General features: G+C 42.2%; 1 protein-coding gene across 1 annotated transcript in view; it reads left to right on the forward strand.

Annotated features, from left to right (window-relative positions):
* Positions 1–10,110: 10,110 nt before the first annotated feature.
* LOC311148563 (volume-regulated anion channel subunit LRRC8C-like) overlaps positions 10,111–26,927 on the forward strand; it is a 47,579-nt gene continuing 30,762 nt past the window's right edge. Inside the window, exon 1 of the mRNA XM_084185548.1 lies at positions 10,111–10,256. The gene's annotated coding sequence lies outside the window, so the exon portion shown is untranslated. The remainder of the gene's footprint in view (positions 10,257–26,927) is intronic.

Consider the following 26,927-nt stretch of genomic DNA (forward strand, 5'->3'; position numbering starts at 1 on the left):
TATGGATAGCAGCCTATAGCCTAATTTTGTCTGTCAAACAGGTAGGCACAGGGGTGCAACTTGGTTTTAGAAGTGTGGGGGACATCATTTTTTTTGTTAGTTTTTTTATCCAGTCCGATAAACAATACAACTGGTCCTAAAGCACACCGTTGCCGCGTTTTGTATCACATTCCAATGATAAAACTGGGGGGTACAAAAATGCTGTTTCAGAATGTGGGGGGGACATGTCCCCCCATCCCTAGTGAAAGTTGCACCCCTGGGTAGGCATACCTCTTATTTCTAAAATAGGAAGAAATATGCTCATAAAGCCCTCTTGTTGTTAGTAAAGTCAAATTAAAATGAAGACATTTTAAATGAATTATGCCTACTCGAATGTTCCTCCTTTCAGCACCATGATTGTTTCGATTGTGGCACAGCTTCCGCTTCAAATTTCAGCACCAAGTTACTTGAATCTGGCTTATTGTGAGGTCAATACCTCTGATAAATACATAAATGGGCAAGAAACATATTGTTTTTATTGAAATCAATTATGATGGTAGCAACCTATCAATGTTGACCTCCGGTCCTCCTGCTCATATTCATGCTCTCCTTCTCAAACTGAACAGAACGTATAGGCTTGTCTGCGAGCACGATATTGCATTTTTTTGGACAAGGCTTAATTAAAAATGATTTATTTACAGCATCCGAGCAGCGCAAAAGACTCAGGAAGGAAGTACATTTTCTTAGAAATATAACGTTGCTCTGTGCTTCTCCGAGCATGCTCTTCGTATAGCCTATAGGCTATGGATAATTGGATTGAGACTACACTAAATAGCCTATAGCGCACTTGATATTGCGCGCCCAGCAGAGAATGAGATGAGGGACGGCATCTGGAACACATCGATATATATAGCCTAATAAGCAACTAATTATAAAACACTGAGAAATATTGAAATGTAATCAATTACAAATTATTTGGCCCTCCCCTGGACTAGATTTTTTTAAAATCTGAACCCTTCCCCTGACTGAAATTTAAACAAGCATGACCCTCCCCCATTTTTCTTCAGGTAACCATTATGTAAATGTAAGGGCATAAAAACTACAATCTGTCTCCTGAATTAGCCTAGTGTGCATATGCGCTCAGCTGTCTAGCTGAACTATGCTAGTTTTCGTCCTCATTGCCAAACTTCATAAATACTGCAACCTCAACTTCAAAACTCCTTTGCTAGTTATACAATCATGTAACTAAGACATTAGCTGGAAAGAAACTTAAATTATGTATTGTTTTATTAAATAGTCATGACTGGGTCGAGATACACTACATTACCAAAAGTATGTGGACACCTGCTCGTCGAACATCTCCTTCCAAAACCATGGCCATTAATATGGAGTTGGTCCCCCCTTTGCTGGTATAACAGCCCCCACTCTTCTGGGAAGGCTTTCCACTAGATGGTGGAACATTGCTGCGGGGACTTGCTTCCATTCAGCCACAAGAGCATTAGTGAGGTCGGGCACTGATGTTGGGTGATTAGGCCTGGCTTGCAGTCTGCGTTCCAATTCATCCCGAAGGTGTTCGATGGGGTTGAGGTCAGAGCTCTGTTCAAGCCAGTCAAGTTCTTCCACACCGATCTCGACAAACCATTTCTGTATGGACTTTGCTTTGTGCACAGGGGCATTGTTATGCTGAAACAGGAAAGGGCCTTCTCCAAACTGTTGCCACAAAGTTGGAAGCACAGAATCATCTAGAATGTCATTGTATGCTGTAGCGTTAAGATTTCCTGTCACTGGAACTAAGGGGCCTAGCCCAAACCATGAAGAACAGCCCCAGACCATTATTCCTCATCTACCAAACTTGACAGTTGGCACTATGCATTCTCCTGGCATCTGCCAAACCCTGATTCGTCCGTAAGACTGTCAGATGGTGAAGCGTGATTCATCACTCCAGAAAACGTGTTTCCACTGCTTGAGTCCAATGGCGGAGAGCTATACCGAGGACAGACAATTTTTACACGCTATGCTCTTCAGCACTCGGTGGTCCCATTATGTGAGCTTGTGTGGTCTACCACTTCGCGGCTGAGCCGTTGTTGCTCCTAGACATTTCCACTTCACAATAACAGCACTTACAGTTGATCGGGGCAGCTCTAGCGGGGCAGAAATTTGACAAACTTACTTGTTGGAAAGGTGGCATCCTATGACGGTGCCACGTTGAAAGTCACTGAGCTCTTCAGTAAGGCCATTCTACCTCCAATGTGGAAATTGCATTGCTGTGTGCTCGATTCTATACACCTGTCAGCAACGGGTGTGGCTGAATCCACTAATTTGAAGTGGTGTCCACATACTTTTGTATAAAGAGTCTATCTGAAGTTCTATGTTTGGTACATTTACTCATTCATGCCACTTATTTATCAGGTAAAGGAATTCCAAATATTCTGGCCCAAGGGTGCAAGAACAGAATATCTGACTACCGGAGATGTAGCTTCATCCAACTCACTGTACTTCTCCACAACCCTGATCTGTACTTCTCCACAACTTTGTCCCTGACCTGTTTAGAGAGCTCCTTGGTCTTCATGGTGCCCCTTGCTTGGTGGTGCCCCTTGCTTAGTGGTGTTGCAGACTCTGGGGCCTTTCAGAACAGGTGTATATATACTGAGATCATGTGACAGATCATGTGACACTTAGCTTGCACACAGGTGGACTTTATTTAACTAATTCTGTGACTTCTGAAGGTAATTGGTTGCACCAGATCTTATTTAGGGGCTTCATAGCAAAGTGGGTGAATACATATGCACGCACCACTTTTCCGTTATTAATTTTTTAGAATTTTTTAAAACAAGTTATTTTTTTAATTTCACTTCACCAATTTGGACAATTTTATGTATGTCCATTACATGAAATCCAAATAAAAATCAATTTAAATTACAGGTTGTAATGCAACAAAATAGGAAAAACGCCAAGGGGGATGAATACTTTTGCAAGGCACTGTAGCTCTAGAAAGAGGTCCGAGTTCCGGATTTACAATTCCGAGTTGGATGAACGTTCAAAATGTATTTTCCCAGTCAGAGCTTGTTTTTTCCAGACTTCCCAGTTGTCTTGAACTCACTGAAGTCAAGTTTTCATAGTTCCGAGTTAACAGTTGTTTTTAGCATGGCACAAATCATGCTTCATTGACAGCATAGCCAATTTTGAATGTTTATCATTTTAAACTTGGAAAAGAGAGCCCAGATTTGGGACCACACAGCAACTCCACTGAATATCAGGCTAGTGATTGCTTTGCAATGCTTGCAGTTAGCCACTGTCACTGATTCCTTCCAAACCACTCATTGTTGAATTTGCGATTTCCAACTTGTTGTGTAATGTTTATGTCCAATGGCCGATGAGCACCGATACATTTAGTCTATAATTTCTCTTCATTATTTCTCTTCATATGACACGGATTAAAAAGGATTTGCTAGTAGATTGTCGACTTGTAGTCCCGTGTAGCTCAGTGTAGTCCCGTGTAGCTCAGTTGGTAGAGCATCGCACTTGCAACGCTAGAGTTGTGGGTTCGATTCCCACGGGGGGCCAGTATGAAAGAAAAATGAAAAAAAGTATGCACTCACTAACTGTAAGTCGCTCTGGATAAGAGAGTCTGCTAAATGACTCAAATGTAATTCATGATGACTACAAGCTAAGATTTTGAAAGTATGATGTTGACATGATCAGTCCAATCAAAGCTACTGTGTATAAATAATGTGATTTGATGTCATTTTATCTGTTGCCAATGACCTTGAGCCTTCTTGGATGGGCACTTCTAATGTAACTATGGCAGCACCCAAGGGGCTTGAATTTTCGAGCTCTACCCTGACGAACTGTCCCCACGAGTGACAGAACACTGAGTTAATCATGGCGCAACTGAAGAACATTACCAACACCTACGCTACGCATTTTCCGCTGGCTGCCCCCCCACCACAGAAATCACTGAGCTAGGCTGAAACAGCTGCATTTTGGAGCTGCCTTACTCAAGAAAGCAAAAAAGAGACCATGTTTGTGGCTTTATTAACTCAATGATATACTTTTTTTTTTTTTTTTTTTTACATTGTTTGCAAACTGATATGTGACATGTATTAATGCCAAAATAACATGCAAAACAGGCAAGCCCAGAAATGTGGGGCTCAAAACAGGTGGGGCCCATAGGTGATTCATTGAGAGCCCCATTATTGCAATAATTAATCAACATCAAATAAAGATTAATTGTTTGAAGAAATCACAGTCTCTCTCACTTGATTAGAATTTCCACAACGAGGATGGGATAGTTTTATTAACAGAACAGACCTGTATTGTCTCCCCTCATCTTTGCTTCTGTTCAACTTGGTCACACAGTCAAGAGAAAGAGCATCTGAGAGTGACCACAGTTTTTCAGTTCATCCTGTCTTTTACTATCTTCCAATGGCACAGATGTGTGGAGATATGAGGTGAAACGGAACTAACGTTATCACTTGTTTGTGTACTATGACCCGATACACATAGTCACATGAAGAAAACAAGGTAGCTCCCGGCCTGCCTATTGGTCTGCCTAAAGTCTTTATTTTGCTCCCACTCTCTTCTTCCCATGGGTTGAAGTTGGAGTCACTGTTGATACAGGCAAGGTGTCTAATGTTGACCCATAGCATCCTGTCCCCCTCTCTTGTACTTGTCCTGCCTGTGACTGAGCCCCACACAGGCAAGGTGTCTAATGTTGACCCGTAGAATCCTGTCGACCTTCCCTCTCCAACGTCCACGATGACAGAGGAAGATGTGGGTTGTATAACGCAACATTCTGGCTTCCCCACAGTCAGCCTGGATGTCAATGTGCTGTGCTATGTGACAACATGAGTAACATCATCATTTCCATTTCTGTCTTTCTCCCTCTCTCTTCTTCTAGGAACCTGAATACCACCTCAGTTCAACATCAGCCTTCTAATGTCACGCTGCCATCAACACACCTGTATCCACACCAGTCTTCCATGCAGTAAGTATTGTTGTTATCATATTGGTAATATGTGGTGTCATAATATGATTCAAAGCCTATGTTTTAAATTATGTGAGAACTTGAGTAACATCCTACTTTCTTTTTCTTTCTTTCTCCCTACCTCTTCCTCTAGGAACCTGAATACCACCTCAGTCCAACATCAGCCTTCTAATGTCATGCTGTCATCAACACCTGCATCCAGCCCTAAGCGGATTCCTGTCTGTCTGCTAGAGTAGATCTGTATCTGTCATTAGTTGGTTTTTTTTACACAGAGTTGTTCCTCCTCTGCCCATGTTTACTTCCCATTACTGAGCTGAGATAATTTGATAAGAGTAAGCAGCACTTTGGGCCTGTAACAAGACGTTGGGCTCCTTGAGCCTCCAAAATACCAAGCACTGCACGTCTCTGCTGCTGCCACCAAGCTTTCAGAGTGGAACTCGTTCATCCATAAAGAAATGTACAAAAATATCTACAATTATTTATTGTATTTCTAAATGTTATTTTTATTGCTATTGTATTTTAAATATAATTATTATGTGTACTGTGGCCACTAAGTGAAATGTGACAGACCCATGACAAAGTGATGTACCAGTATTGGTATAACATATATTTTCTATAACTTAATAAAAAGGTAAAAACATGCTTGAATTCTTTTTATGGTACTTGAAGCCCATAAAGGGCATGTTCTCCTAATTTGGGAACCTATTTATTATCCCATTAACTGCACACACTGGAATTGGCACATGGTTGTACTATCCCAGATAGCCCCAATTCCAGCTGATGAATTGCCTGAAGGCAACTGTCTGAACTTTTGAAAAAGAAAGGGAAAAAGTGTATTACTATTTGTAAGGGGAGTGGTTTAACATGATTTGATTTCATTATTGCATTAGATTTGTGAGGATTCTATTTATAGATTAACTAACTTGTGTTGAGTATGTACTGTCAGGTCCTTGGGCGTAGTCCTGCCGGTAGGTATTGTAGGCTGTGTGCAGCACATTGACATCCAGACAGACCGTGGGGAAGCCAGAATGTTGCTTTATACAACCCACTCCCTCCTCTGTCATCGTGGACCCGGTGTTCCTGACAGCACACAGACTCCATGGCTGTTGGCATGGCAATACACCTGCTGCACGAGCACCTACAACAAGTTATTTTTACATGACTCAGCCGTAGTTACGAAGGATGTGACATTATAGGATGTATTCTCAGCAGCAAACTAGCTAGCCATATTACCAATCAACATTCCCCACACGTGGAGCCACATTCTGCACTACAAGTCCAGCACCAGCGCGCTCTCGGTGCCTTGCTTCGGGATCAAATCGGGAAAGTAATCAATGACTCAGCTGCCTGCTTTAGCACTACCTTGACTTTATCAGATTCTCCAAAAAGGTCAGGCCCAGGGGAACAGAGTTCCTGCTATGCTCGGAGTCGCTGCTTTTGTCTGACATTTTGACATTTCATATCTGGCTGAAGTTTCCTCTGCAGTGATATGCTAGCTGGCAAGCCTAGTTAGCTGGCTAAAATAGCTAGGCTTCTCACAACAGAAGTGCCTCTCTCCCTGGCTCTTGCTTTATTTGGTAGCTAACTCAGCCTACAGTCCTTACCATGATGGGCCCCAGCCGTCAATATGTAAGTCTCCGCTCTCTCTTGGCATTTTTCTTTATCTGCTGGAGGCAGTTGTGTTCTGTGGGTTACTGCCTGTGTTCACTGATCTTCATTGATGTAACATTAGCTGGCTAGGCTAGCTATCTGGCTCAAATAGCTAACGTTAACTGGCTGGCTAATTTGCTGGCTAAGATAACATTAACTGCATATAACATTCTTTGATAACTGGTTAGATGTGGTTATTTATTTCAAAAACGTTGGTTTACTTTAATGTAGCTGTAAGCTAGGTGTTGATAGCAACTGGCCAACTCATGCAGTGCTAACATAATGTTAGCATGATGGTAGGGCTAATGTTAGCAGGCTGGTTGGGCTAAAGTTAGCAGGCTAGTTGGCTAGTAAACTTGCAAGCTGATTTGTAATAATATATTCATAATCTATTTGCTTGTAAATTGGCTGAACATTTTATTGAAACCAGTAGTCCAAACGATTTGGTTTAATTTGAAGTTATTTTTGTTGGAGTTTACATTATAGGGAATAGGCTGGCTTGCCGGGTCCTCCATATTACATCTCCCCCCCAGAAAAAAATGTCTGGCATGACTTAGGCATTCTTCTAAATTCTGATCAGTTTTATGTAATAACTCGGAAAATAGAAAAGTGAGGTGTAACTTTGCATTGGGACTTTTAATGCGTATACTAATGCAAATCAATATGTTACATGTGGTTAAGTTTATGCTACCTACACTTTAACGTTGATGCTTTACATGTTGTCACGGAATATAGCTAATTGTAAGGTATTTGTTGATATCTATCTCTCGCGCTCTCTCTCTGTGTGAGTGAATGAGTGAATATTCCGAATATTCTAGAAATACTCAGTACCACATTGGAGGGCAAAGCCATTGTGGCAAGCCCCGAGAGGTTTGGAGAAACGTGAGTGATCTAGTTACATCATTAATGACAGACTTATCTTCAAGGATGCTTGGTACACGCAAGGATGACGCCACCGTCCTTCTACTGGTTTCCTTGAGGAACGCCTCAGGAACCTGAGAAAGCGACTTTGGAGACCAGGACCAGCTTCAGCCGCCGAAGATGACAGACCAAGCAGGAGTCCTGACTTGCCTGGTAAATGTTTCAGTATATGGAGTGTGTATACAGACACACAACCTCCCGAGAGGGGAAGATATTAATAGACAGACCAGATCGGCTGTGTCAATTCTGTTATTATTTGTTGTTACCGAGAGCTTTAATTTATTCAAATAGATGTAATTATATTAGGGTTAGGGTTAGGGTTAGGATAAGATTATATGCATTTTTTCAACCACTTAATATTAAAGGTAATATTCATATCCACAAAATCCAATAATTGCTGAGGTCTTCGTTTTGTACAACATCCCTAATTTTTACGTCACCACCAACGACTTAATTGATGGCAGTCTGACTGAAGTACATAGCGAACGATAGAGAAGCGGAAGAACACAGTTTCAGGCAAATTCGCGTCAGTCAGTACATTCTTCATGCATCACAAACAGGAACCTTGAACTAACTACAGTACAGTCGTGGTCAAAAGTTTTGAGAATGACACAAATATTAATTTTCACAAAGTCTGCTGCCTCAGCTTTTATGATGGCAATTTGCATATACTCCAGAATATAATGAAGAGTGATCAGATGAATTGCAATTAATTGCAAAGTCCCTCTTTGCCATGAAAATGAACTTAATCCCCAAAAAACATTTCCACTGCATTTCAGCCCTGCCACAAAAGGACCAGCTGACATTATGTCAGTGATTCTCTCGTTAACACAGGTGAGAGTGTTGACGAGGACAAGGCTGGAGATCACTCTGTCATGCTGATTGAGTTAGAATAACAGACTGGAAGCTTTAAAAGCAGGGTGGTGCTTGAAATCATTGTTCTTCCTCTGTTATCCATGGTTACCTGCAAGGAAACACGTGCCGTCATTATTGCTTTGCACAAAAAGGGCTTCACAGGCAAGGATATTGCTGCTAGTAAGATTACACCTAAATCAACCAGGATCATCAAGAACTTCAAGGAGAGAGGTTCAATTGTTGTGAAGAAGGCTTCAGGGCGCCCAAGAAAGTCTAGCAAACGCCAGGACCGTCTCCTAAAGTTGATTCAGCTGCGGGATCAGGGCACCACCAGTGCAGAGCTTGCTCAGGAATGGCAGCAGGCAGGTGTGAGTGCATCTGCATGCACAGTGAGGTGAAGACTTTTGGAGGATGGCCTGGTGTCAAGAAGGGCATCGAGGAAGCCACTTCTCTCTAGGACAAACATCAGGGACAGACTGATATTCTGCAAAAGGTACAGGGATTGGACTGCTGAGGACTGGGGTAAAGTCATTTTCTCTGATTAATCCCCTTTCCGAATGTTTGGGGCATCCGGAAAAAAGCTTGTCCCGGAGAAGACAAGGTGAGCGCTACCATCAGTCCTGTGTCATGCCAACAGTAAAGCATCCTGAGACCATTCATGTGTGGGGTTGCTTCTTAGCCAAGGGAGTGGGCTCACTCACAATTTTGCCTAAGAACACAGCCATGAATAAAGAATGGTACCAACACATCCTCCGAGAGCAAATTCTCCCAACCATCCAAGAACAGTTTGGTGACGAACAATGCCTTTTCCAGCATGATGGAGCACCTTGCCATAAGGCAAAAGTGATAACTAAGTGGCTCGGGGAACAAAACATCGACATTTTGGGTCCATGGCCAAGAAACTCCCCAGACCTTAATCCCATTGAGAACTTGTGGTCGATCTTCAAGAGCCGGGTGGACAAACAAACCCCCACAAATTCTGACAAACTCCAAGCATTGATTATGCAAGATTGGGCTGCCATCAGTCAGGATGTGGCCCAGAAGTTAATTTACAGCATGCCAGGGCGGATTGTAGAGGTCTTGAAAAAGAAGGGTCAACACTGCAAATATTGACTCTTTGCATAAACTTAATGTAATTGTCAATAAAAGCCTTTGACACTTATGGAATGCTTGTAATTATACTTCAGTATACCATAGTAACATCTGACAAAAATATCTAAAAACACTGACGCAGCAAACTTTGTGAAGACCAATACTTGTGTCATTCTCAAAACTTTTGACCATGACCATAGATCGCAGTCAGAAATAATGGAAAGCCGAGGACCACACTAGGGATGCGTTCAGGTCGATTAAACGTTTTCTAGGTTGCTTTACGGTTTGCACTGAACGACACGTTTCCCCCAAATGTTCTTGAACAGACTTTAGGTACGTTTTCTCCATTTGGTAGGGGTCCATGCTATTTGGGATCCTTGGGACATCTCTACCCAATTGAAGTCGAAATGTACAATGGTTATGGTCAGGTAAGGTTTATGATTAGGGTTAGGATAGGGATTAAGGTTTAGGGTAGGGACGGCCAAAGGATAGCACTACCCGTTTGGTGGGTGTGGTGGGGTGTGGCTTGAAGGAATGAGTGACGTTTTTAAGGGCAGCTGCCATGCTGATAGTGTTCTCCAAGCCTCACGGTTTTTCATCTGATCGTTCAGAACAACACAGTTTACATTTAATTGAATGTTGCACACCGTTTTTTCGTAGGCCTATTGAACACCATGCACAGATCAACAAGGACATGATCGCCGCTGCACTAAAAAAAACACCCATCGACGTCTTCTATAGAACCTAGGCTTTCGGACGGACATCACTAGGGGTAAGGCACATTTTGTTATTGTATTATTGTATGATTGGTTGTAACGGTCCATGTTGTTTACGATATGCATTTCGTTACATTGTCTGTGACTGTATTTGGGTTTTACTGTAAATTGGCTCACACATTGTTGCCGGTAAGCGATCTAGATAACTTTCGCCTGTGTATAGCCCATGTAACGCGATCCTCCTGCATAGCTGGCACCGCTACTGAAGAGTGCTAATATTGAGTTGTAGCATACGCCACATACCGTTTTTTTTTTTGTACACACACAGCCTAGGTTTTATTATTTTGTTTAAAGACTAGAAATAGTGAAAGTGGTGGCGATTTCTCAAGTTTGGATAATGATATCACATATACCCCCATCTCCTCCCAAAAATAAAATAATAGAAAATGAGTTGTAAAATATTATTCTCCACCCCATGGCTTCACAGGCCATATGAATAACTTGTTAGCAGTAGGCTATGAGGGCCTATGTATGCAAGGCAGATCATTTACACCATAGATTAGCCTTATACTCTATAGCCTAATTCACTAATGGCTTTGAGTTTGTCAATATCCTGTCTAGAGGGGATGGTTTATGGTTGTTTTTTGGGAAAGTTTTGTGGCCTATTATGTGGTTTGAAGTTGAGCAAGGAGAAAAGTTGGCTCTAAGGTCAGCCAATAGGCTCAGCAGTTTGTATTATGCAGTTCAATAATATTTACCAGTAGTAGCCTATAAGATATGTTGGGTTTTCATTGTATAAGTTATTGTTAAAAGATGTCCTACGTAAGTCTGGCGTTATTGTTATAATTTAAGACCTATTGTTACAAGTTAACCACCCGATTCTCTCAAAGTGACCCTGGAGTCTAATATTTTCTGCAGTGTTTTTCCATGGTCCTTATGAATAACTAATCTTGTACAGGATGTGTTATCCTGGGGACTGGGTGTGAACTATCCAGATATGCATGTATGTCCCAAATGGCACCCTATTCCCTATATATTGTACTATTTTTGACCAGGGCACAACAGGGCTCTGGTCAAAAGTAGTGCTCTATATAGGGTGCCATTTGGGATGCAAACATAGTCTGTTTAGGGCAGTCCCAGTGACTCCAGTGTGTTTTAGAGATCTGCAGAGTTTCCTGTCAGGAAGAGCCAGGCATAGGATAAGACCCGGGCTGCCAGGCCAGCTCACTGTGGTGACAAGGAAAACGACTCATCTAGGCAAGGGAGGAACCGTTTTCTAAAAATAATCAAAAGCCCCAGCCTGTAGTTAAATTCAATCCTCATACAGTTCTTTCTTTGATAGAGTATACTGTTTGGTACAGTAGGCTACAGTTGCATTAATAAACCATCAGCCATTGAGACTTCATATAGAGTTGAAGTTATGAGGCAGAGTAATTTGTAAACATTCACCTATTGAACCTGAAGTGTCTGTCTTCCATCTTTCTTGCCAAGGTACATTCAATATTTCCATGAGACTCAGGAACTCCTCAAATAAACTATGTTGTGATGGACAATTAGAGATGTTAGTAGTACTGTATAGTGAAATTATGAGAATCTGTCGACTTTCAGACAAAGTTGTATGCTGACCAACCCTGGTTAAAGATGGTTGTTTGTTACTGGCACGGTGGTCTATTTAAAATGAAGTCCAAGTCAAAATCAAATTTTGTTTGGCACATGCGCCGAATACAACCGGTGTAGACTTACCGTGAAATGCTTACTTACAAGCCCTTAACCTACAATGCTGAAGTGTTTTATTTTTTTTAGTTAGAAAACATTGGCAAAAAAATTATAAAATTAACAAAAGTAACACAATAAAATAACAATAACGAGACTATATACAGAGGGTACCGAGTCAATGTGCGGGGGTACAGGTTAGTTGAGGTAATATGTACATGTAGATAGAGGTAAAGGTACTATGCATAGATGATAAACAGCGAGTAGCAGCAGCATATAAAAGGGGGTCAATCCAAATAGTCCGGGTAGCAATTTGATTAACTGTTTAGCAGTCAAATGGCTTGGGGGTAGAAGCTCTTAAGGAGCCTTCTGGACCTAGACTTGGCACTCTGGTACCACTTGCCGTGCGGTAGCAGAGAGAACGGTCTATGACTAGGGTGGCTGGAGTCTTTGAACATTTGTAGGGCCTTCCTCTGACACTGCCTGGTGTAGAGGTCCTGGATGGCAGGAAGCTTGGCCCCTGTGACGTAAAACAGTGCAGCTGTGTTATTGTAAGTGCTAAAATATTGAGACATGTTTTGATAGAGGTTGTTTAGTGCTGAAGACTGTGTATACACATTCATTAAGAGTGATTCCATCAAGGATCTGTAAAGATTCTGTATGGAGGAATGGTCTAAGATCCCTCCCAACATGTTCACCAATCTCATAAAACATTTTGGGAAAAAGGCGGATTCATTATCCTCTCAAGTGGAGGGTGCTAGAGTGTTAAACAGGGGTGACCATAATTTTGACCCCTATCTTTTTTAGATTTTTTGTTTATTACTTGTTAAACAGTCTCTTTCTCTGAGCTATTGTATTAGTATAAAATAATATAATTTCCCTATTATTTTGTTGTTGCATACAATATCTTAGTAATTGTATTATTTATTTTATACAGTCTTTTTTCCTCATCTTTTTCAAGGGTGCCAATAATTATGGACCTGACTGTTAACCATCTCATTGGATTTAGGGTAAAAAGACAATCACGAAATTCCTTTACATTGCTGGCCTTTTGCAAATCCAATCAGTTTTCCACATTGATTCAACATCATCACATTGAATTATATTGTTGAAAGACGTTGATTCAACCAGTTTGTGCCCAGTGGGTTCCCAGTTAGCAATGAGCAATCGGGAGGCCGGCGTCCCTCCACAGTGGTCGCGCGCCATGCAACTGCTTTTTTGCCCATTGCCTCACTCACGGGGCACCCGCGATATGCCACTTTGTCAAGCGGCAGCCATGCTCCTACCGTTCACGTGCAGTTTTCCTCACGCAGCCCGCCCGCCCTTCTCCTGACCGGAGACACTACAGCTGCCAGTCGGAAGCAAGACTCATTTTCAGAGTCAAGTCAGCGGCGTGCCTACTCCCTTTCACCACTTATTTTTATTATTTAAGATACATTGGATGCCATGGCCATTTGAAAAAAGGTTTGTGATTTCCTATAAGTATTTTAAAAGTACTGTAAATGATTGTGTGTGTGTGCAAAATATATCAGATAATGAGGGCCAGACATGGTTCCCTGGATCAACAGGTGACAAAAAATAAATCCTGTCAAATCAACAACAAAAAGTTATTGGAAGGCTTCTCACACAGTGAAATGGCAAAAGTGGCATAGTAATCAAAGTGACATATAAAAGGAATCAAATAAGTGACACATTGTAAATATACAAAAAATAACTACAGTGCATTAGCAGTGTTCTGCCCTCACAATGTTTAAGCTACAACGCTTGGCAGACAGCTTACACTCTTCCAATAAAGAATCAGGAGGCATTGGTACCATTAAGAATCTTTAGTAGAATATATTTTGTTTGTAAAACTGTAACAGATACAGAAAGGAGAAAATGTATGAGAAAATGTCACTATATACATTAACACAAATGGATACAAAAAAAGAACAGCGTCGCTATCATGAGTTAGCAACAAGACAACAAGCCTAGCTAGCCAACATGACCGTGCAGAAATGATGACAATTTATATATATTTATATATATTTATTTTTTTAACCTTTATTTAACTAGGAAAGTCAGTTAAGAACAAATTCTTATTTACAATGACAGCCTACCCTGGCCAAACCCTAACCCGGACGATGCTGGGCCAATTGTGCGCCGCCCTATGGGCTCCCAATCACGGCCGGTTGTGATACAGCCTGGAATCGAACCAGGGTCTGTAATCCAGCACTGAGATAGAGCTGATTGTTCTGACAGGAAATGGCTCTGAACCGAAAGTTAGCTAATTAAAAGCTACAGTACCCAAATTCGCCAGTAGATGACATCATAGGACAATATAATACTTTGTACAGCTGTCAGAACAAGCAGCATAGAATTATAATTAAAGTACAGTATCTCTACATAGTGCAGTAAGGTGACACAACTATTGCATTGGTCTGGTAGACTAAAGTGATTTTAAGTGTGTCTATGAATAAATGGTAAGTGTGTGTGGTAGGCTGCAGTAGTCAGCCCAGGGTTCAGCTGTTGGATCAGTCTTGTGGCTGGCTTTGAGATAGGTGATCCGAGACTTGATGTTGACCCTCACAGCAGTGGATCCCTCTCCCCTGTGCGCAGCCTTCTTCCACCTTCACAATCGGAGGCCCTTTTCAGGTAACTGGTGATCTGAATCTGGACCACTTAATCCATGGCATCCCGGGTTGCAGGGTTCTTCCGAATGGCTCCTATACACAAAGAAAGAACATTGAGTTACATTTAAATTGCACAAGGTCTTACACAACTATTTTTTTTAAATGACTTAAGTAACACATTGAATAATATAAACACTTACTGTGAATAATAGTTTTTAGAAACAAGCCATTGAAACAGTTCTTATCCCCTGCAGCAGTTCAGGTTGTGCCGATGGCAAGCCGGTTTGACAGAATGCAAGGTAGCATCCGCCACACTGTCGTCTTCAGGTCCTTGGCGCCCTTTACAAACAGACATTTAAAGTACAAATGTAAAAGTATTAGAAATGACACACTATGTTAACATAGTTCCCTCTCCAACCCCCTATATTTTAAATACATTTATTGTGAGCATCTGTAAAGACCGATGTCAGATTTCCAATAAGTATTTACATGTAATATAAATGCCTTATGTTAAAATTCTGAGCGGAGGTATTTAGAACATGCTGCTGTCACGTCAGGTTACAACAGTCGCAACAACCAGGTCAAAGTTGAATGTCTCTTGCTTCTTCCCGGAAAAAGCAATGGCTATATACAATTCTGAGCACACTTACAAGTCTCTTCTGGAGCTTGGTGTCCTGCTTCAGCCTGGTCTCCAGGAGCTCCAGGCCTTGCCGGTCCTTCATCAGGAGATTGAGATCATCAGGCAAGGACACATCTCCAACCGACCCATTGGCCTGTTGATAGGCTAACAAGGTATTCATGTTATCCATCTCAAGTGTCCGAAACCACCCGAACCTATAGGGGGGAAAAAAAAGTTGCAGTTAATCACTGTCACATTCCTGAAAACAATTATACACCAAAAATAGATGTGCAAGTTATGTTCTCACGTGCTTGCCCACTCCTTAGCGCCTTAACTTCTTCCCACAGGGCTCTGTTTTCTTGCTGGAGTCTTTGCATTTCTGCCCTGTCTTCCTTCAGTGATTTGTTGTCCTGCCAGTCATTGGATTTCTACCCTGAAAAATAAAACCACATTTTAAAAGGTTACAAGTTACCCTTGTGGAAAATTACAGGTTACTTTTCAATACAATAACATATTGTGCAAAACCGGACAGATAAGCATAGTCCCATTTTAGGCTAAGTGAATGTACTACATCCCTCCATGGCTGTCATCCACATGCTGCTGTGGTGAAAATGATGCTGGGGGTGTCCAGTGTCCTTTTTGAAAGACATATTACATTAATAAAGGGTCTTGTTTATTTAGCAGGATTGAATACATCCTACAAAATATTTTTATCATGAATAACGCTTCTCTTACTTGTATTCGGACTCTTGGCCCCTTGAAGTGGATCCGTGTTATAGGGAGACGACTAATTCTAAGAAGAAAAAAGACATTGCTGTTAGCTAGCATCTAACATTAGCAAGCTAGCTAGGTAGGTAACTCAGCTAGCAAGGACACAAGCAGATAGTAAGCTAGCCAACTTAACACAACAAAACCGTTTAGCAGCTAGCTAGCTAACATTAGGCTAGCAACGCCACACAAGCTGCTAGCTAGCAAGCTAACATACAACCACACTTACGTTAGCAACTTGTGTTAACGTTATTGTCCTTAAAAATAATGCGGTGAAAAATGCCAGCTAAATTAGCATGTACTTCATCGTCGAGCTTACTATAAAATAAAGGGGGTTGGAGAGGGAAATATGGTAACATAGTGTGTCATTTCTAATACTTTTACATTTGTAGCTTAGGTTTCTGCCTGTAAAGGGTGCCAAGGAATATAAGATGAGTGTGGCGGATGCTACAAGTGTGGTGGATGCTAGTTTAACACATTAAGGTTACTCTTTGAGCAAACATTATAGACAAACAAATGTCACTTGAGGCCGATACGTAAAGCTTATTAAAGAGCAGTGATCCTATCAAGAGCAGTGTGCGGGTTTCTTCTTTTTTTCTCATCTTATTCAACTTTTACCATGCACCTGCAAAAAAGATAGCTCAGATGTGTGAGTGCCTTTTTGAAGTTTGAAAAACAATTGTAGAGATCCTGGTTCGAATCCAGGCTCTGTCGCAGCCGGCCGCGACCGGGAGACTCATGGGCGGCGCACAATTGGCCCAGCGTCGTCCAGGGTAGGGGAGGGAATGGCTGGCAGGGATGTAGCTCAGTTGATAGAGCATGGCGTTTGCAACGCCAGGGTTGTGGGTTCGATTCCCACGGGGGGCCAGTATAAAAAATATGTATTCACTAACTGTAAGTCGCTCTGGATAAGAGCGTCTGCTAAATGACTAAAATGTAAAATGTAAATGTAATAAAAGTTTGCATTAGCTATGACAATAGTTTGATAACATGTAACACAAGAAGGAAAGCTGTAACGTTACTTACTTGAACAAACATGCTGAGTCGCAGTAAAAAATTACTTGTAGAGAAGGTATACAATGAAAATGAATGGATTGGCGTTGACGATAAAATGGACGCTACAGGCCCGCTAACCAATCCCAGTAGACCTTTTCCTTTCTGCACGGTAACATTGGTGGGGTTTTGCTCAAGGATCAATGCAATTTCCCAAATTAGCTTCAGTTGCAAAACGAATATAACTAGGTCATAAAAATATATTTGTGAAAAAGATACTCCATTATAAGGACAAATTATATATATTCAACAGACTTTGCATTCCAATCTGGTGCATGAACAGATTAGTAAACTAGAAACTTTTTTCTAATGAGTTGGTAAAAGAGGTCCATCTCCGGCAAGTTTTTACAAAGACAACATGAATCGCTCTCAATGATTCAAATTCCAGGCCAGCGAGTTGGTGCTCCATTTATATTTTGACAAAGTGTGCCACTAGTGTACCTTCGGTATTTTAAAACGTTCACTGGTGATAAATACAAACAATTTAAAGTTATTTTGTTCCAAAAGCCTACCATTGCCATTTTTCTATAGCTACTAACACGTTACTAAATACCTGTTGATGACATTGGGCTTTCCGGCTTCTTCGATGCGGTTTAATGGCGGTTGGCATCCAATAAATGTTGCGTGGCGGTAATGCCACAATAGCATTCTCACATTTTTTGTGAGAATGCTATTCATTGACTACAGCACTGCGTTCAACACCGTAGTGCCCTCAAAGCTCATCACTAAGCTAAGGACCCTGGGACTTAACTCCTCCCTCTGCAACTGGATCCTGGACTTCCTGATGGGCCGCCCCCAGGTGGTAAGGGTAGGTAACAACACATCCGCCACGCTGGTCCTCATCACGGGGGCCCCTCGGGTGCGTGCTCAGTCCCCTCCTGTACTCCCTGTTCACCCATGACTGCATGGCCAGGCACGACTCCAACACCATCATTAAGTTTGCCGACGACACAACATTGGTAGGTCTGATCCGACAACGACGAGACAGCCTATAGGGAGGAGGTCAGAGACTTGGCCGTGTGGTACCAGGACAACAACCTCTCCCTCAACGTGATCAAGAAAAAGGAGATGATTGTGGACTACAGGAAAAAGAAGAGGACCAAGCACGCCCCCATTCTCATCGACAGGGCTGTAGTGGAGCAGGTTGAGAGCTTCAAGTTCCTTGGTGTCCATATCACCAACAAACTAACATGGTCCAAGCACACCAAGACAGTCATGAAGAGGGCACGACAAAACCTATTCCCCCTCAGGAGACTGAAAAGATTTGGCATGGGTCCTCAGATCCTCAAAAGGTTCTACAGCTGCACCATCAAGAGCATCCTGACTGGTTGCATCACTGCCTGGTATGGCAACTGCTCGGCCTCCGATCGCAAGGCACTACAGAGGGTAGGGCGTACGGCCCAGTACATCACTGGGGCCAAGCATCCTGCCTTCCAGGACCTCTATACCAGGCGGTGTCAGAGGAAGGCCCTAAAAATTGTCAAAGACTCCAGCCACCCTAGTCATAGACTGTTCTCTCTGCTACCGCATGGCAAGCGGTACCGTAGCGCAAAGTCTAGGTCCAAGAGGCTCTAAACAGCTTCTACCCCCAAGCCATAAGACTCCTGAACATCTAATCAAATGGCTACCCAGACTATTTGCATTGCCCCCTCAATATTTTACGTTTATTATCTAGCCATATCTACCTACATGTACAAATTACCTCGACTAACCGGTGCCACCGCACATTGACTTGGTACCGGTACCCCCTGTATATAGCCTGGCTATTGTTATTTTACTGCTGCTCTTTTTAATTATTTGTAACTTTTATTTCTTATTATTTTTATGGGTATTCTTTCTTAAAACCGCATTGTTGGTTAAGGGCTTGTAAGTAAGCATTTCACTGTAAGGTCTACACCTGTTATATTCGGCACATGTGACAAATTACATTTTGATTTGACCTACTAGACTGGAGTACAACTCCCTTATACTTTGCTTGAAAATAATAATCATATATTTTTACAAATACCCTACCATCTAACACTACACTCACAAAAAAACATTATAATAAAATAACACCACCCTACTCCACTATTTAAATCTATTTAGTCCTACCTCAGGCCAACAACCTGAAAGGATGGTACACCACCACTTAACACACCCTGTCTCGCTCACCCAAATACCTCTCTGCAGCTGCCACCACAACCTCAATTTTCTGCGACTTACGTTCCATCCCTGCAGTACAGTTGATAACCATTGCTAAAAATCCAATCTTACTGAAACATATATCACTTGTTAGCCTATCCCTCTGTACTGGTACAGATCTACTACTCACATCACTCCTCTCAGGATCCCTTCATTGGACACTGTGTTAACAAACCTCCAAACGAGCTTCAATGCCATACAACACTCCTTCAGTAGCCTCCAACTGCTCTTAAACACTAGTAAAACTAAATGCATGCTCTTCAACCGAACGCTGCTTGCACCCGCCCACCCGACTAGAATCACTACTCTCGACGGGTCTGACCTAGAGTATGTGGACAACTACAAATATCTAGGTGTCTGGTTAGACTGTAAACTCTCCTTCCAGACTCACATTAAGAATCTCCAATCCAAAGTTAAATCTAGAATCGGTTTCCTATTTCGCAACAAAGCCTCCTTCACTCATGCTGCCAAACATGCCCTCGTAAAACTGACTATCCTACCGATCCTTGACTTCGGCGACGTCATTTACAAAATAGCCTCCAACACTCTACTCAGCAAATTGGATGTAGTCTATCACAGTGCCATCCGTTTTGTCTCCAAAGCCCCATATAATACCCACCACTGTGACCTGTATGCTCTTGTTGGCTGGTCCTCACTACATATTCGTCGCCAAACCCACTGGCTCCAGGCCATCTATAAATCACTGCTAGGCAAATCCCCACCTTATCTTAGCTCATTGGTCACCATAGCAACACCCACCCGTAGTCTGCGCTCCAGCAGGTATATCTCACTGGTCATCCCCAAAGCCAACACCTCCTTTGGCCGCAATTCCTTCCAGTTCTCTGCTGCCAATGACTGGAACAAATTGCAAAAATCTCTGAAGCTGGAAACACTTATCTCCCTCACTAACTTTAAGCATCAGTTGTCAGAGCACCTTACCGATCACTGCACCTGTACACAGCCCATCTGAAATTAGCCCGCCCAACTACCTCATCCCTATATTGTTATTTATTTTGCTCATTTGTACCCCAGTATCTCTATTTGCACATCATCTCTTGCACATCTATCATTCCAGTGTTAATACTAATTGTAATTATTTTGCACTATAGCCTATTTATTGCCTTACCTCCATAACTTGCTACATTTGCACACACTGTATATATATATGTATTTCTGTTGTATTTTTGACTTTGTTTTGTTTTACCCCATATGTAACTCTGTGTTGTTGTTTTTATCGCACTGCTTTGCTTTATCTTGGCCAGGTCGCAGTTGTAAATGAGAACTTGTTCTCAACTGGTTTACCTGGTTAAATAAAGGTGAAATAAAAAATAAAAAAATAAAATCCCTCCCCCTTGACCCATCTTCCTCTACTTTCTTCACTGCCTCAGCATATGACAACTTCTGCACTACTCTAATCCTGGAAACCTCAACCTGCCTCTCTCGCACGGGACATTTCTGATCCCCAGCCCCATGGGCACCCCTACAATTAACACATACCACTACTTTCCTCAATGCTACACATTCCTTTGTCTCATGCCTTTCTGCACACTTCTCACACCTAGGAACCTCCCTCCTACACACTGCTGCCACATGCCCATAAACTTGACACCTGTAACAACGTAATGTATTCGGCACAAAAGCTCTTACAGGATAACTTTTATATATCCTAACATCCCTTTGTCGGGCAAAGACTCAACATCAAAACTCAAAAGAACAGACAATGACTCTTCTGTTTCACCACTCATGCCACCCTGTCTGCGTCGCACCAAACGACGAGCATCACAAACACCGGGAATCTTCCCCTTCAGTTGGTCAACTTTTACATATACTGCTACCCCAGTAATCTCTCCTTTCAATGGCACCCTTTTCTTGAGCGCAAAACAATTCACATCCCTTGCCCTCATTCGTTTAATGCGGAGCGCCTGCTCCCTCTGACGAGCAGAAACACAAACAATTATCACAAGATCACTTCTGGTTACCCTCACTGATTCCACTGGATCAGCCAAAAGACAAGGTTCCACTTTTTCTAAAAACTTCACCCCTACTGTCACAGACTCATCTTTATCCTGACCCTCGGTCCAATCCTCGGCCTACAAGAACTTCACCACACCTACCACCTCCGATACTTCGCCCTCATTCACTTCCATTTCTCCTCCTGTCTTCAGCTCACTCTGATTATACTTTCTACCATTCTTCTTTAACAAACGTCTCCCTTTTTTCTGCCATTTTTTTACCAACTCAATCTCACCATCTTCCTCCCTCTCTCTCTTAGACCTCCTCTGCCTCTCTTTTTCCCTCCATTCTTCCTCCGTATTCCAAGTCTCCTTATGATAATACTGCGCTTCTCCTGACATACAGTGGGGAGAACAAGTATTTGATACACTGCTGATTTAGCAGGTTTTCCTACTTACAAAGCATGTAGAGGTCTGTAATTTTTATCATAGGTACACTTCAACTGTGAGAGACGGAATCTAAAACAAAAATCCATAAAATCACATTGTATGATTTTTAAGTAATTCATTTGCATTTTATTGCATGACATAAGTATTTGATACATCAGAAAAGCAGAACTTAATATTTGGTACAGAAACCTTTGTTTGCAATTACAGAGATCATACGTTTCCTGTAGGTCTTGACCAGGTTTGCACACACTGCAGCAGGGATTTTGGCCCACTCCTCCATACAGACCTTCTCCAGATCCTTCAGGTTTCGGGGCTGTCGCTAGGCAATACGGACTTTCAGCTCCCTCCAAAGATTTTCTATTGGGTTCAGGTCTGGAGACTGGCTAGGCCACTCCAGGACCTTGAGATGCTTCTTACGGAGCCACTCATTAGTTGCCCTGGCTGTGTGTTTCGGGTCGTTGTCCTGCTGGAAGACCCAGCCATGACCCATCTTCAATGCTCTTACTGAGGGAAGGAGGTTGTTGGCCAAGATCTCGCGATACATGGCCCCATCCATCCTCCCCTCAATACGGTGCAGTCGTCCTGTCCCCTTTGCAGAAAAGCATCCCCAAAGAATGATGTTTCCACCTCCATGCTTCACGGTTGGGATGGTGTTCTTGGGGTTGTACTCATCTTTCTTCTTCCTCCAAACACGGCGAGTGGAGTTTAGATCAAAAAGCTCTATTTATGTCTCATCAGACCACATGACCTTCTCCCATTCCTCCTCTGGATCATCCAGATGGTCATTGGCAAACTTCAGACGGGCCTGGACATGCGCTGGCTTGAGCAGGGGGACCTTGCGTGCGCTGCAGGATTTTAATCCATGACGGCGTAGTGTGTTGCTAATGGTTTTCTTTGAGACTGTGGTCCCAGCTCTCTTCAGGTCATTGACCAGGTCCTGCCGTGTAGTTCTGGGCTGATCCCTCACCTTCCTCATGATCATTGATGCCCCACGAGGTGTGATCTTGCATGAAGCCCCAGACCGAGGGTGATTGACCGTCATCTTGAACTTCTTCCATTTTCTAATAATTGCGCCAATTGTTGCCTTTTCACCAAGCTGCTTGCCTATTGTCCTGTAGCCCATCCCAGCCTTGTGCATGTCTACAATTTTATTCCTGATGTCCTTACACAGCTCTCTGGTCTTGGCCATTGTGGAGAGGTTGGAGTCTGTCTGATTGAGTGTGTGGACAGGTGTCTTTTATACAGGTAACGAGTTCAAACAGGTGCAGTTAATACAGGTAATGAGTAGAGAACAGGAGGGCTTCTTAAAGAAAAACTAACAGGTCTGTGAGAGCCGGAATTCTTCCTGGTTGGTAGGTGATCAAATACTTATGTCATGCAATAAAATGCAAATGAATTACTTAAAAATCATACAATGTGATTTTCTGGGTTTTTGTTTTAGATTCCGTCTCTCACAGTTGAAGTGTACCTATGATAAAAATTACAGAACTCTACATGCTTTGTAAGTAGGAAAACCTGCAAAATCGGCAGTGTATCAAATACTTGTTCTCCCCACTGTACATCTTGTTCTTGCCTTCTCAAGGGACACCATTTAACCGGCTGTCACAATCTCCGTACAATCAGCACGAACCCCTCGGGATGTAGCGCTCAACAGTGCATCCCACAGAGCGCATCTTGATGTTCTTCTTTATCAATAGCTACCGCGACGCTTTTCCATTTCAAATAAGTGCGCTCTTCCATCCACCATCACTCGGTACGCTCTGTGTCGCCCAGTACTCTCTCTCTCCTGAGCTGTCACTTCACTCTGCCTCTCACAAGCCTCAGTAGCCATGCACTCTCTGAGCTTTCCGGCTTCTTCTGTGAGGGTTTTAGAGGTCCCGCCACCTACTGTAAGTAGTGTGCATTTCTCTTTTTTGGCAAGGTTGTAGGAGAGTATAAATCATAGACTGTAGCAGCCTATCTGTGGCAGTCAGTGGCGTTTTATGATGAGGGAGGACCATTTTCTTTTTTTTTTCATGAGCATGGCCTTATTTCTATTACAGCATGTTGGATGACTGTCATTCATATTCCATTCACTCAGTTCAATGTAACATCAATAGTTTTAGGCTACTACATGATACTCTAATTTTCCCTGTACCCATCATGAGTTTGCTACAACCTAGCCTATGAATGAAAGTTTACAACGTAGGTGCACACAGGTCGCAAGAGAAATTTGAGATGACAGACATTGACACATGGACAGACAGTGACACATTCAATACCGTCTTGCACACTCTTCCCTGCATCTAGCTTATCTAGGGTGTAATCATTAGTCCAACAGTTGCAAACAAGGTTTTCTATTGGACAAATTCAGGTATTTTGATCCCTGTTTCGTTTGCTTCCATTTAATAATTTTTTTTCAACAGAATTGGTGGAATGAATACACTCCTGATCACGCATAACACAGTTCCTCCTCCATGCACTCTCCTCCTCTCACCTTAGCTGTATGTGACCAGTCGAAAAAACCTTTCCAAGCCACACCATGTCATAACCGCTACACACAGCCTACATCGTTGTCCCCATATTAGCTAAAGTAACGTCCTAGTCAACATAGCTAATAGAACTATTGCGTTAGTAAACCTGCTACAATCATACAGTAACGTTACAGTGTATAGTCAGTAAGCAGTTACTCCGGCGGGCCCCGGTGGCAATAAATTAATAAAACCAAAAGCGTACCTTGACTTGGAAGAGTTCCAGTGTTGTGTTGGATAGTCATCACTAGCTAGCTAACATAGCACCCCTCTGTTTGAGCCGGGTGTTTGAGTAACTAAACTAGCCAGCTGCATTTGCTAGCTAAGTAAGTGAAAGTGGGAAAAAAATGACAATCACGCTCTCTCTTGCTTCTCCTTCATTTTTTAAGAAATTAATTAGTTGACAACTGTTCAACTATTGTCTTTCTCTCTCTCTCTCTTTGAGTCAACTACTCACCACATGTTATGCATTACAGTGATAGCTAGCTGTAGCTTATGCTTTCAGTACTACATTCATTCTCTGATCCTTTGATTGGGTGGACATGTCAGTTCATGCTGCAAGAGCTTTGATAGGTTGGAGGACGTCCTCCGGAAGTTGTCATAATTACTGTGTAAGTCTATGGAAGGGGGTGAGAACCAAGAGCCTCCTAGGTTTTGTATTGAAGTCAATGTACCAAGAGGAGGACTGAAGCTAGCTGTCCTCCGGCTACACCATGGTACTACCCTACAGAGTGCTGTTGAGGCTACTATAGACCTTCATTGCAAAACAGTGTGTTTTAATCAATGATTTGGTGACGTGAATATATTTAGTATAGTTTGATCTAAAAATTATACCTTTTTCAATGTTTTACTATTTTTATTTTTATGAAATTCACTGAGGAGGATCGTCCTCCCCTTCCTCCTCTAAGGAGCCTCCACTGCAGCCTATGTATATCTAATTCAAATAAAATGACTTGGTAAAGGAGGGTAAAAAGGGAGTAGTTTGAGTTGACCCTCCACTATCTGTGGTCTCAGTTCAAAAGGCTGACATTCCTGCAATGAAATGGCTATGGGTTCCTAAAGTTTAGCAATGCAGGCTATTCATTTAAATTTACATTGCAAGTTGCAACATTGACTGTGGCTTCGATTTGAACATAGTTTTAAGCAATAAACAGGTCATGGAATTAAATGTACATTGGAATGTAGGCTATTTATTAATGGCCTCAATACAATAGACTAGAATTGGCTTCATGACCACAGACAATTGCACCCTTAATGACAGTGATCAACACTGTGTGAAGTGGTTTAGGGAGTGGCATCTCTTTAACAAAGCAACTGGAACAGTTGCTAGGCACAGTTGGTATTGCCTTTAAATATAGCCTAGTACATAAAACTCGTGAAGAAAAATGCTATAAACTGTAAATGATTAGTTGTATCACTTTTGTGTTATCCTCAATTATTTTGAATGCATTGTGTCCTCGTGTTTTTTTTGGGGGGGTTGTTTTGTTTAAATTGGCAAATAAATCAAATTGACATCACAAAAAATGTAGGCTAAGGTTTATAGATCACAACAAAAACCGCTTGTAGCCTCTGGCTGGCTGTGGTTAGCTGGAAGGTGGCAGGCCTAATTTGAGAGAAGAGAAATTCCTGGCTATTGTCTTTCAAATTAACTCATGGCTAGATGGCTTGCCTAGGGCGTATAGCTGTCCTCTGAGTGGAGGCTAAACGCCAGAGATTCAAAAGCGGCCTGCCAATGGCTTATAGCAATCCTCTGAATGGGGGCTACCCACCGGAGATGCAAATCATGTATTGAGCTGCAAACTCCACTTGCTCGCTGGTGGTAGGAATTTATAGCCATGGGCGTAGCGACAGTGGGAAATAGCAAGCAGGGGAACCGTTTTTGCTATCTGGGTTACTATTCTGAGTTGTATTGTTTTACATTTGCACTAAAGTGCAGACAGTATAGAATCATGCTCATGATGTAAGAACTTTCCAAATACATTCTCTTTGGAAAAACATTTGACATCCTTTTGTCTTGTTTTTTGAAGAATGTTCTTCTCCCACTGATAAGACCAGATGGATACCCAATAGAGGATATTTAAGGGGGCAATCCTTTGGTTGTGGATGGCACTCCTCAGAGAAATAGAATCACAATGGTGATCAGAATAGTGATTTATATTTCTATGGTATCCTCTCTAGAACACCAGTCAGTTACAGTGAGGGAAAAAAGTATTTGATCCCCTGCTGATTTTGTACGTTTGCCCACTGACAAAGAAATGATCAGTCTATAATTTTAATGGTAGGTTTATTTGAACAGTGAGAGACAGAATAACAACAACAAAATACAGAAAAACGCATGTAAAAAATTTTAGAAAGTGATTTGCATTTTAATGAGGGAAATAACTATTTGACCCCCTCTCAATCAGAAAGATTTCTGGCTCCCAGGTGTCTTTTATACAGGTAACGAGCTGAGATTAGGAGCACACTCTTAAAGGGAGTGCTCCTAATCTCAGCTTGTTACCTGTATAAAAGACACCTGTCCACAGAAGCAATCAATCAATCAGATTCCAAACTCTCCACCATAGCCAACACCAAAGAGCTCTCCAAGGATGTCAGGGACAAGATTGTAGACCTACACAAGGCTGGAATGGGCTACAAGTCCATCGCCAAGCAGCTTGGTGAGAAGGTGACAACAGTTGGTGCGATTATTCGCAAATGGAAGAAACACAAAAGAACTGTCAATCTCCCTCGGCCTGGGGCACCATGCAAGATCTCGCCTTGTGGAGTTGCAATGATCATGACAACGGTGAGGAATCAGCCCAGAACTACACGGGAGGATCTTGTCAATGATCTCAAGGCAGCTGGGACCATAGTCACCAAGAAAACA

This window comes from Coregonus lavaretus, assembly GCF_964263955.1.
Source record: "Coregonus lavaretus genome assembly, chromosome: 21".
Lineage (NCBI taxonomy): Eukaryota > Metazoa > Chordata > Actinopteri > Salmoniformes > Salmonidae > Coregonus > Coregonus lavaretus.